The sequence below is a fragment of the Haliaeetus albicilla genome, chromosome 3 (genome assembly GCF_947461875.1).
Source record: "Haliaeetus albicilla chromosome 3, bHalAlb1.1, whole genome shotgun sequence".
NCBI classification, from domain to species: Eukaryota; Metazoa; Chordata; class Aves; order Accipitriformes; family Accipitridae; genus Haliaeetus; species Haliaeetus albicilla.
Genome location: NC_091485.1, coordinates 73,191,204 through 73,204,114, shown reverse-complemented (window position 1 = coordinate 73,204,114; position 12,911 = coordinate 73,191,204). Strand labels below are relative to the sequence as shown.

The 12,911-nt window shown below is 42.4% G+C and overlaps 1 long non-coding RNA gene across 1 annotated transcript in view; it reads left to right on the top strand.

The window, feature by feature from the left end:
* Window positions 1–3,919: 3,919 nt before the first annotated feature.
* Window positions 3,920–12,911, top strand: part of LOC138684612 (uncharacterized) — a 62,109-nt gene continuing 53,117 nt past the window's right edge. The window contains exons 1-2 of the long non-coding RNA XR_011323864.1: window positions 3,920–3,984; window positions 4,051–4,155. This is a non-coding gene — a long non-coding RNA (uncharacterized lncRNA). The remainder of the gene's footprint in view (window positions 3,985–4,050; window positions 4,156–12,911) is intronic.

The following is a 12,911-nucleotide window of genomic DNA, read 5'->3' as shown; positions in this document are numbered from 1 at the left end:
AGTTAAAATAAATATCAGAACTTAAATATAACAGCTACATCCTCCAGACAAGTGATTGCATAAATATGCAGATTTTGCAGCCTTGCTTTTGTATTAATTCTAACCGCATCTCACTTACATCATCAGGCAATGTTTTCCCCTTATTGTCTTTCACTACCAGTCTCATTTCAGACAGCAAAGCCAGCTCCAGACACATGCCAACTCTATGATAACAAAACATCCACGGCTACCTCTGTAGTCTATGACAGATCTCTGAAAAGCTGTGCTTACCCCTCCAGCTGTCAGCAAGGAAAAGGGAAAAGGAGTGTGAGATGGATTCAGAGGTTGCCAGCACATGAACAACAGCTACTGACTTCTACTTTCCTGTTCTGTTCAAGGCAGAAAGCGCAAGCCCAGCTCTACAGAGCTTTCCCATGAGTTTCCTAGCCCAGGTCTTCTCTTTCCCCTATTCATCCTGTTTCCCATGGCAGAAAGCGCTTAGTCTCAGACAGGCATCTGTCCTTACTCCTTAGGATGACAGTATTCAGATTGCCTGTAATGACAGTAACCCTGAACTATCTGTACCTGAAAAACAGGGGGTTTATAGGTATCCTCTGGTTTCAGTGCTTAACATTTGTTAATGTTGCTTTCACCCTGCAGCTATAGTGCCACTCAAAAGCATCATGGAAATACCCAGTGAATCATTTTTTCCTTTTGTTATGTTACAGGACATTTTCTGATTTGCAGCAGGGGAGCATGCAAGGTTTCTATGAAAGAAAAGTGTCAGGAAGGAGGCTGAGGTCATCAGTTTTCTCTATAGACTGCATGACCCTTACCTTTGGCAATGGAGCTCAAAATGGTTCCTACAGAAGTCGTTAGTACTTGTGCTCCAGTGGTACCTAAAGCCATCAGGATCCAGACTTTGTTAAATGCAGTATAAACTCATAGTCTTTGCCCTAGGGAACATTCACTCTCTGTCTTTCCTCACCCTTATTGCATATTCTGCCCCAAGGCAGAATGGAAGCAGTTAATGGTAGGTAGCTCTAACAATGACTGCTGTTATGTGAACACTTTCCACTGCAAACTGTGTGGATGCCAATACTGATTTCTCTTCAAACACAGTACTAATTTCATGGCATTCAGCTGCCCTCAGTAATGGCTAAGTCTGAATTGCAAATTAGGCTCTAGTCTCCACTCTTGCAGTCATCTACTCATCCAGTTTTTCTTCCTTTGAATTGACAAAGAGAGGTGGTGAAATTCCCATTCCTGGGCAACCTAATTTAATTTCCGTTGTTAGCCCTGCTTTGAGCAGAGGATTAGGTTATAGACCACCAGAGATCCCTTCCAACTTGAATTTGTCTTTGATTCTACAGTTTATAAAAGCAGGTGTATTGGGTGTCCATGTCCAGGTGTTGACAGCGGGGGGGCCGCAGGGGTGGTCTCTGTGAGAACAGGCCGGGTGATGCCCCTGCGTCAGACAGAGCCAGCTCCAGCCACCTCCAGAATGGACCCACCACAGGACACAGCTGAGACAATCAGCTACACCAGTGGCACCTCTGGGAAATCATAGTTAAGAAAGGACAAAAAAGCTGTGCAGCAGCTGAGAGGAGTGAGAAAAATGTGAGAGAAGCAACACTGTAGACACCACAGACAGTGAAGAAGGAGAGGGAGGAGGTGGTCCAGGTGCCAGATCAGAGATTGCCCAGCAGCCCGTGGAGAAGACCATGGTGATGCAGGTTGTCCCCCTGTAGCCCATGGAGGATGCCGCTAGAGCAGGCAGATGTGCCCTGAAGGAAGCTGTGGTCCGTGGAGAGTCCACACCAGAGCAAGCTCCAGGCAGGAGCTGCAGCCTGTGGAGAGGAGCCCATGCAGGAGCAGATTTTCTGGCAGGACCTGTGGCCCATGGGGGACCCATGTTGGAACAGTCTGTTCCTGAAGGACTATACCCTGTGAAAAGGACCCACGCAGGAGCAGTTCTTGAAGAACTACAGCCTGCAGGAAGGACCCACCCTGGAGAAGTTCGTGAAAGACTGTATCTTGTGGGAGGGACCCCACGCTGGAGCAGGGGAAGAGCATGAGGAGGCAGGAGCAGCAGAGATGAAGTGTTATGGACTGACCACAACCCCAGTTCCCCATCCCCCTGCACTGAACGGTGAGGGGAGAGGTAGAAGAGTTGGGAAGGAAGGAGTGAAGTTGAGCCTGGGAAATAGGGGGGAGTGGGAGAAAGGTGTTTTTAGTTTTATCTGTTTCTCATTATCCTGCTCTATTTTTAATTGGCAATAAATTAAATTAGTTTTCCCCAAGTCAAGTCTGGTTTGCCCATGACGGTAATTGGTTAGCGATCTCCCTGTCTTTATCTTGACCTGTGAGCTTTTTCACCTTATTCCTCCCTCTCCATCCTGTTGAGGAGGGGTAGTGAGAGAGCAGCTGGGTGATGGTCTCACAGCCAGCCAAGGTCAAACCCACTGCAGCAGGTATTGAACTTTGGAAGCAATTGCAGCCATGCCCTGATCACTTTAAGCACATGAACAACACTACAGAATTCATAGTGGGATTTATTCAAGTGCATAAAAGCATCAGGATATGCCCTTTAACAACTGTACTAGATCTCCACCACTACCTGTGAGAGACTGAAAGAGTTAATGTCTCAAACATAGCAGTGGGGCAAGTTCTGTTTAGACGAACTCTGCATAACAACAAACCCTGCCCAGCAATGAACCACAGGTGAAAAGCCCATCAGCTCAGACTTCAGCAACAGGGCCGGGAGGGCGTGCTGGAAGGTGCACAGCTCCCTGTTCTGATACAAAGATCAAACAACGGCCAGGGCTGCAGGGAAAGAGACGTTACTCCCCAAACGACCCCCAAGCCCACCAACCCATTTCCCAAAGGCTCACAAACCGCTCATGACACCTAATTAGCCTAATGAGTTTGAATGCCCGCCCAAAGGAGGGGCAAGGATGATACAAGGACACAAACTGAAGCCCCAGGGAGCAAGCCCACCCTAACTGGACCCCTCAGCTGACTGGACCAACATTGGACCCAGGACAGGTGAAATCTTTCTCTCTTCCTTTTTCTCTCTCAGTCTTCTTCTCTCTTTCCTTTTCCACAATCCCTACACCTCATCCCTTTAGACATAAACCGTTGACCAAGTCTGGGACTAGGAGTGGATCCAGCCACCCCTGGGCCCTTCTCTGAGAAGGAGTCCAGAAAGCAAGGGGGTCTGCTCTGAACCTTGTGACTCAACAGGAGGGATCTCCTTATTCCCTGAATTGATGTATATGGTTACCCTGGGTTACACGGTTTACAGAAGTAGTTTCATGCCAATTCCTGTTGTGAGAAACCACACCACCTACTATCATGCCTCCCCAGTTCAGTTTCCTTCTGTCATGAGTAAAATCTTTAACTGATCATTTGGTGTCGTTTCACCTTAATTTAGCCCAAGGGAATTCTGAATTAAACGCAACTCCCTGGTCTGTCCAGCCTGGGTCATGACACTACCAAATCCCTTGAGCCTGTGCGCAGCAGAGTTCAAAAAGTGTTGCACTCTGCCACTCACAGTATAAAATGCTGACACATAAAAATACACGTGTCATATGCTACAACTATAAACCTATTCCTGAAACCATTGAAATGATGCTAACAGATTTCAATGTCAGTATTTTTTGTATACAGTGTTGAGGAAAATATGAGTGAAAGAAAATCTTGCAGCAAGGCTTTTCTATTTACAGTTAGACAGGCTACTTAAATAATTTAATATCACTCCAACCATTTAATAGTTTCTTAATTTAATTAGGAAACAATAAAACTTTCAATTATCAATTTAAGTTCTTTGCTTTCATAGCTGATCTTTTGGGTAAAGAAATACAAGCATGATACATAAATGTAACACAGACTATTTCTTAACAGGGATAAGAAAAACAAGAAGACCCAGTAGTAAGGCAATACTAAGTGATGGCAAACCAGAGTTACTTCAAACTGAAGGACTGATTGGCTTCACACAAAAAGGTGAGGAGGAGTCATTGTTATCTCCCTTCCTCCACTGCAGCTATTTTCTTTCTCTGCTCTCACTAGTGTCTACTTTTTTCCAGAAGGAGGAAAAAAAATACTTCTGGTAGCACCGAGGGTGGAAGGAATAAGGAAAGTACCAGCTTGGGAAAAGGCTGCACACATTTACTAGTGAGTACTGTGTAGCGTTTACCCTGCATGTGTTGATAAAACCTGCTTTGAATGTTTCAAAACTAGGCATTTGCAGATCAAACAAAAGCAAAGCTCCAAAAACTTAGCAGCTGCAGAAGAGTTACAGGCCCAGATGACAGCTAAGGAATTAGCAATGCCAGATGAAGTGTGTCACATTAGATTCGCAATATCAAATCTAGCCACCACTGCTTGCAACATATACCAGCACTAGCTGCACATAAAGAATAGGAAAAATCAGGAGGTGAGGTGGTAAAAAAAACTTGGATGGAAAAATGACTTTTCCTGGGGAACAGAGGGGAAATGCTATATTATTATTGATGTATTTAATATGAAAGATATGACAGCTGTTTGTGACACACCATAAACATGCAAGGTCCTACTGGAAGGAACCTGTCTTTGTAAGTGTGTGCAAACATCCTGGATGCAGACCATGAAACTGTAAACAGAGGCAGAAAGGTCTGCTTTTGACTAGTAGTGGTGTTGGCAAACATGACATGAGAAAATAATTGTAGCCCTGTAACCAGAAGTTCCCTGTCTCCCAAGACTACCCACAAGTAACCAACTATGCAAAAGCTGGTGACAGTTAAGGACGTTCCACAAGCATTTGAATTTCTGAGCATCACTGCCATTAATTTTATATGTTAGCAGACCAGAGCAAGTCTTTTCCCTCCAGCCTGTCATGCCTCAGGCTTGTAGATACTGCTTATACACAGCAGTATATAAAGATAATCAGTTGGTTTTGAAAGTGTACCTCTTGTGCATAACAACTGTCGAGCAACTTAGACCAGGATTCAAACTGAGAGTGGGATGAAGACACCACTGAGAACAGAAGCATCTTAGAGTGGATTTCAGCTTAGGTACTTCAGTTAGTACCTAAAGACCCATGTGATAAACCTCAGCTTAATTGTTCTAACAAGAGTACAGAGACACAAGAATAACTAATAAATAAATATAGGAAGTTGCAAATTTCTCAAGAAGCATTTGCACATCTGCATCTTTCCAGTTACAACTGAGGAGGAAAAAATCCCACATTTGATGTCATCTGTGCATTCAGTGCTTAAACTCTCATTGGAATGGTTAAAAAGATGCTAGATTATATAGGGTTTTTTCACCTGTTTTTGACTGCTAACAAGTTATTAAGACTAGCAAATGACTCTGCCTGAAAGATTAGTACGAAGTTTATAGTTCAGATGAACAAAAAATAACAAGCTGGATTTATTTCCGTTTCCTGCCAGCCCATTTGAGTTGAATAGTACTGGCAGCATTTTCCATATGATGCATAGTAATGCTGTTATTTGGTTCCTCTAGTTTATAAATAAAATACTTGCATCCACACCTCTCTTCACCATGACTCACTTCTGTAAGTTCACATGGGAAAAATCAGTGCACTGGTTTCTTCTCTATCAGGCAGTGTTAGCTACCATCATGCCTTGACATTGAGGATCTGAGCTGTCTGCTTCTTTGTTTCACCTTCTGTGCAGGAAAAGCAGGTACAATAGCTCTGCAGGATTTATTTTTAACCAGCTTATTTACCTTGCTCCATCTGTTCAAAGCAAACATTTTGAACAGGACAGGTAAGAGGCTGGGCTAGATGTATGGAGGCGGTTACCTCTGTTCTATTTTGTGCAACTCCTGATCTTCAAATGTAATTAACAAGGACTTCTTTCAAGCTCTGTGCAAGCATTAACTCATAAACATACCCATGAAAGAACTGGTAAGAAGCAACCATTTCACAAATAAGATAACTCCAAATATGTCAGTTCGTGGGGGGGGTGGGGGGGGTGGGGAAGTGTATTCTTAACTTGGGCTGGACAATTTGAGCTAAAACTGCTATGAGCATGGCAACTGAGGTTTTTAACCTAGGTTAGTGATAAAAGAATACTTAAAAGGGAAACTTGAGGATAAAACCAATCCTCTTCCCTCTATTAAAACCCCAGCTGGCTTATCTTTATCTTAGCAGAAATGAAGAACATAGTTTCTTCTTTCATTTTTTCTTGGAATGTAAGCACATCCTAAATGGAGGCAAGGAATTTCAGAAGTAGCTACTGATTTTGCCTGGTTTTATATGCTAAGTTTGAAGTAGCTTAAGAGAAATTTTCAAAAATGCTGTCTCTCTGACTGTAGTTGTTTTCAATATAAACTGGAACTGTATGGCCATCACGGCTTCTTGGCAGCCAAAGAGATCTCTGAGGAAGCTTAAGGGGAAAATTACTTACCCTTTTTCTGAAAAACAGAAGTCAGATAAAACGCTGGTGAACTGTGGTCTTCCCTTCCCTAGTACTGCTCATAACAGAGGAGAAAAAGCTATAATTATTTGTTCCTTGCCAGCATGTGTGCAGACTGAAATCAAAAGTCCTGTCTTCTCCGAAGGGCCTATTTGGAGTGAACTGTTTCCTACAACTGAGATCAGGGTTTCCCACCACAAAGTACTCCTTTTATCTTCCTTTTTATGTGCAGTATCTTCCAGCTGAGAAAACCCCAGCTCCTTTTGTCCACCGCCACTTAACTCTTGGTAGGCCTATTTCCAGATTTGCTGGAAAAACTTTGTTTGATTTTCACTGAGATTCAACAATCCTGCTTTAGGTTTCACAGAGACTTAAAAAATTTGGACTTGATAAAATACCCCAACACGTGTCCACAGCCACAGAGTGAGCTCATGTCTGAGATGATAGCCTAAAACTAGAGCTTAGGACTTGTTACATTAGTTCCCTAGGACACATACACAGATCATCTAACCCACCATCTCTTTTTAAGAACAAGGAAATATTTCCCATCTCATAAACGTCCTTTTTGGTATAGGGCGATCAGACTTAACAATTGTCTGAAAGAGGAAGAACACTGTTCTTCTACGGGGCTCCAGCTCTGAAGGTCATGAGGAGAAGGCAGGAGTTATTTCAATTGGTAATGACAGAAAATATTCATTCCAATACATTCAGCATGTCAAGTGGCATTTTAAAAATCCTTTGAGGGCAAGATGGACACAGCTGCAGGCAACTGCTTTTGTCTCGTCAGGAATAGGGCACAGAGGGGTCACATTGCTCAGGCCTGAATCATCTTGCACAAATTGCACTAGAAAGATCTTTCTAAAGGCTTCTTGAAAAAGATCAGATTTTACAATCTCAAATTCAACTCTTATAACTAGGACAGAGAAAATCTTCTAAGTTTAAAAAATAATAATAAAAAAATCTTTGCAGTAATTCAAAAGGACACAAAACCAAAGGATCTGCGTTTCAGGAAATACATTTTAGCTGCTGTTGAATGTCACGAACAACTGTAACCTCATACAAAATCTTTGTCACTGTGGTCCTCCCAGTTGTCTTCACTGCAGAGAGCGGACCAAGATTATTCAGCCTATGTGGGCTGTGTGAGGAGATGACTCGGAGGAGCTTTGTGAGATTAAAGTTGGAGTCCTTTAAAAGTTATTTCTGTTTCAAATAATAGTTACAAAATCAAATTTTATGTGTCATTGAGACATGCTTAAGATAAATGTTTGGTTTAGATACGATGCTTCCTTCATTATAGTTATGTCACTTGTGCTGAGATAGGCTAACTGCTTTGACAGTAATGTGCTGGCTCTAAGTCTTGCTGTGTATTTTAGTTCTTTTATGGCAACACACTGGTAAGTAGCTCTCTCGCCCTCAGTGAAATATCTTTTACTTCCTGAAATCAACACACACACTAGTACTGAAGTCAGAGCAGCCACAACCAGTATTTTAGCCACTGCAAATGAAAGTAAAACCCAATCTGATACGGCAGATTCTGCAATTGCTAAAAAATCCCTGTGGCAATTTTCATGTTAATGACCTCGTCTGCTCATATCAGAAGGTTATGGCCTAGCGGCTTCCAATTTCTTCACTCATTGCCTGTTTAAAATCATGCTGCCTTTCTTTAAAATGATTCTAAGACTTTTCCCTGGAATGATTAATTTAACAATACTCTACTCTTCAATGGTATTTAAACACACTTAGACATGCTCATGAATTAACCTTCATAACCTCCATTATGAATTCATGGCTATCATACTTACTACACAAATTAGTTACTGTTAGATGTTCAAACAATCAATTTCATGCTTTCTCTCATGCTTTGGGCTTGCAAAAATGTTTACAGAGCTTTCTCATTAGCTTTTCTCAAATCTGTCATTAGAATTTTTTTGCCACAATACAGAAGCCTTGGCAACAGCTTATACCCTGTGCTGGCTGCCTATCACACTGATCAGTATTGCTTTACTGTTGCCTCAAATTCCCCTCCGTGACTGTATCCATCTGTTGTTTCTTGTCTTACACCTCAAAAGCAATTTGTGGCAGGATTACCTTTTCATTTCAGATTTTTATTGCTTCAGTCACAATGGGATTGTCTTCTGTGACTGAAATTCCAACATGCAACATGCACAGTAGTGGAAAAATGGGGAGACAGGTAAGAAAAGGCTAAATGACATCCCTAAATTATCCTGTGATGGCTAAGAGTCAGGGTGCTATCCATCTTTCTATGTTTGCATCTTTTTTCTCACTGTTTTCATCCTTCTCATTACAGAGAAAGTCCAAGCATTCTAGCAAGGATGAAAAATCAAATTTAAAAAAAAAGGAAGGAAGATTACAATGTGTAATTCTAGGGAAAGGGAAGAGTTACTCATCCAATTTTCCAAGAGCTTCAAAACACTAGCGAACTCTCATAAAACATGTCATGGGTGCTTTTAACCACTAGGAGCCGTATTCAGACCATCTCCCACCTGGCAAATTTTAGCATTTAGGTCAAGGGAATAGTCAAGATCTTCTGTCACCCAGGGCTGCCAGATGCTGCAATAACCTACACCTCATCCATCCTTGTGTTTGGGATTGCCAAGCTCCCAAGATACCTGGGAATGCTTGACATGTCCCAGCCTGAGCTGGGAAACATAAGCTCCATAACACAAACTCATAAAGAGGTACCTATCTCCAGTCTAGATTTCGTCACTGTCCCAGTGCGATCCCATCACACTCAGCACAGACAGCCAGTATTGACAGAGCTAGAGGGAGGGGAAGTGGTTCTACTGAATCTTACACAAAAACTTTGAGGAAAATTTGCAAAGAGAGGGTTGTAGGACTTTCTGATTCTGGAGGGGTTTGTAGCTCTATTTCCTACTTCTTGGGAAGTCACTTCAGCTAAAGGGCCCATTGTCATTAACGACCCATCCACTTTTCACAAAGCTCTGGACTCCACAAAGGTCTGGAAAGGGGGCAAACATGGCTTGGCTAGGGCTAGGATTGTTAATTGCTATGGGTTAATACACTTTTTTGCCTTCAGTTTGCCTGAAAACCTGATGACATTGGGCGTTTGATTGTTTTAAATATTAATTCTTGCAAAGCTTGAAATGTCTCTTTTGGGGATTTTGCGCTCCTGTGATAATCACCATTTTAAAGCTCAGATATCACAAATGCCTTTAGAAAAGTGTGCTTGTCAGCTGCAGAAAGACTGAAATCTCTCTATCCACTGCCTGTTTTACCAAACAGGCTTCAAAATATGGGGATCTTAATGCAAAAAATGCAGATCTTTGCCACTTTTCTCAATCAAATTCTGTCCAGTCCAACCAGTTCACACACACACATTTGTAGGACAAATTCACAAGCTTGTACAGAATTCAAAAGCTCAGAAAATTATTTAGAAAGCAAACCTTTTGTTCACTTTTTCATTATGCAAGGAAGTAAATAATAAACAAATCTGCATTTAAAAATGCATATGCAATTTTTTAGATATTATGTCCATGATTTATTATAGAAAATTCCACAGCCTCACTTCATTGGCCACCTCCCTGAAGGCTGAAACACATAATCTCATATTTCCCAGCCTACTACAGATGTGAGAGGGGAGGATTAACTGGTTGATGCTTTAAGGGGTATTTAACTTCTGTGTGATGCAACAGGATTTCAGTGCTGTGTGGTTGTCGTATGAAGAACAAGCACTTAGTAAACACCTAAATAATCTACAGATGAAATTCGGTCCCATGAGGTTTACAGTTCAACAGGTATAAGCCAAACACCGCAAGAAGCAGCACTGAAGGCATCTTTAATGAAGCGTGTAGCATCAGACTGACCAGTGTGTTACAGTTTGGACATAGGTTTGAATCTTGCTTGGCAAAAAAGTTGAAAGTCAGCCAGCTCACCTGTCAGCTGTATCCATTTATACCTGATTGTTCAGGCTAAAGACTCATAGTTGGCTGTATATGCTGCTAGCTACATCTCTCTCTTGTGTGCTAGTGGCTACTGAAATCGTCATGCCTTAACCCTGCTGCCTTTGGCATACCACAAGCCTTCATGTATTTTACTGAAGTGTAACAGCTACATAAAACAAGCTGGTTCTACATGACTTAACAGTTCTCTGCTCTTCATCTGCAAAGACTGCAGAGCCAGAGCTTGAAAACTGTTATGTTGGGCAATCAAACCATGAGAACTGAATAGGTGGACCAGGCCACAGTGTGTGGCAGCAATGCGATGGATGCACACTAGCCAAACAACTCTGTGTCTGCCACATGATCCTCATGCATCTTCAGGGCTGGACCCCCTTTCCTAGCCTGCCATGTAACCCTAAACAAACCATTCTACCTGCCTGCCACACATTTCTCCTATGTAAAATGAGAATGAGAAGGCTTCCATGGGGATCACTTCCTAATATATGCAAAGTGCTTTAAGAACCTCTGATTAAAGGAGTAAATTTGGATTTTTTATTAAGTAGTACATGAATTATTTCAAAGATCAGACTGCATCTGTAGCGTGTGATGTTGACACACTGATAGCCTTTTCTAAAAGGAAGCAGTGTCATGGCTGTGGGCAAGGTTTTTTTAAACTAGCTACACAGAGATGTCTTTCTAGCAACCTGCAAAGCTTGCACAAGTAATTTTTTGAGCACCAGCACCAGTAAATCCTGTTTTCCTGGAGACTTCTGCCCTGATTGACTGACTTCCATACCTAAAGAGGCAAAATCACCAAGTGAAGCTTTTCCCACAATAGCACCACCTAGAAGTTGTCCCTCCCACCTGGATTCTCTAATGATGCATGAGTTTCTAGCCTTTACTTCAGTAAGTATGCTGACAGGCGCTTTATTTTCTACACATCTGCCTATTTTTACAAAGGTGGCATGAACTTCTGTTCAACATTTTGCCTTTCTGTCATATTTGACTGAGAACAGATTTAAACATTATTAGCAAGAGAAGGAAGGATGGGGGGAAATTCATCAGGTGTCATGGTTCTGCAAGTCTCCATAGGAAACCAAACAGAAAATAAGCAATTAAACTCCAGCCAGCATCAGAGAAAGATGGGAAGACACAGCCTTCATCAGACAGAATGAAAATGCTCTGACAGTAAAAAACAACAACAGTTTCACTCTCTGTGAAGGCCTCTTTCCAGGCAGCACAGAACATCCAAACAACCTTTTCCTCTGGAATCCAGTGCTGACTGCATTTTTTGCTCAGCTTGCATATGTTGTTGCTGTACTCAGGAAGCACCTAGGTCTTTATCTGATATCCATGACAAAAAGCAAGAATAGATAGGTAAATTTGCAAAACCTGCTCTTTATTACCCTGTTTAGGGAAAATAAATTCTGTCGAGGGGGCACAGAGAAAAGGGCTGACAGCTTTCTGGAGACAGCAAGAAACCTCCCCTGGCTACATTCCCAGTAGAAAAACATTCATTGTCATAATGCTAATTATGTCACACATCTGTACCTTTTTGTGCTTTTCAAGGAGTTAATAGTTGCTGCCACAGATCCAGCTCTTGTGGAACTAGCCTCCCTACTCTGCAGGGTCAACGTTTGCAAAGAAATGCACAATCATTTGTTTATGCTCAGCTGCACGGACAATACAGACACAGTTACATGCAAACACCACCTCGCCTTGCAGGCAGCAAGTCACATGCCTAACATTAAGTGTAAGTCATGTGAAAACTGGCAATCTCTGGCCCTTGTCCAAATCCCTGCTTACCCTCCCATATACAAATATACAACATTAGATGGCACTGAATATCTAAATCAAAACTCTCCTTAGTTTTATTGAGGTAACAGACTGCAGCTCCTTTTGGTATTTGCCAGCACACAGGTGGGAACAGCCATCTTGGTCCCAAATTACATGCAGAAGGCAGCACACTTAAGCATCTTACTATATTACTACAGCATCTTAAATGACTTCTAACAACAGTTCAGAGACCTACCCAGGCTTGGCAGAGCCTGGCCCCCATGGCCTAGTAGTTGTGGGTAGCAGGTGGCCTGAATTGCTCTCATGAACTCAGTATGCCATGTTATTCCATCTGTCACAGGCACCATAAGGTATGTCCACCCTATATATTAAGCCTGCCATGCAGGGTAAGCTGCCCAGCTGAGGCTGGTGTCTGCTTGAGGTCCTCCAGCTCTCTCATTTCTCTGTCTCCTGGATCATTGAGCAGAGCTGAGCTCGGGGATCAGCTCAGCCAGAGGAAGTAGCAGCTGAACAGCAATCAGGAGCAGCTCAGTGCCATCCCAGCCCACCCCAGCAAGTTCTGACCCTGGGGTCTCCTAAAGCCTTTGACCCTTGACTAAAGGGCAGCGTGGCCTGGGGATAGAGGTTTTAGTGTGATCAGTAGGCCTAGGTTTAATACATGATGTGAACACAGCCATAGTAAGCAGGTAGGTGAAGTCTTTAAAGTTATATATTAAAATAAAATTATAATTAACTATATGTAATTACATATATTTAGACCCATTTTAGGATATAGCCCCCCACTCCACCCCCC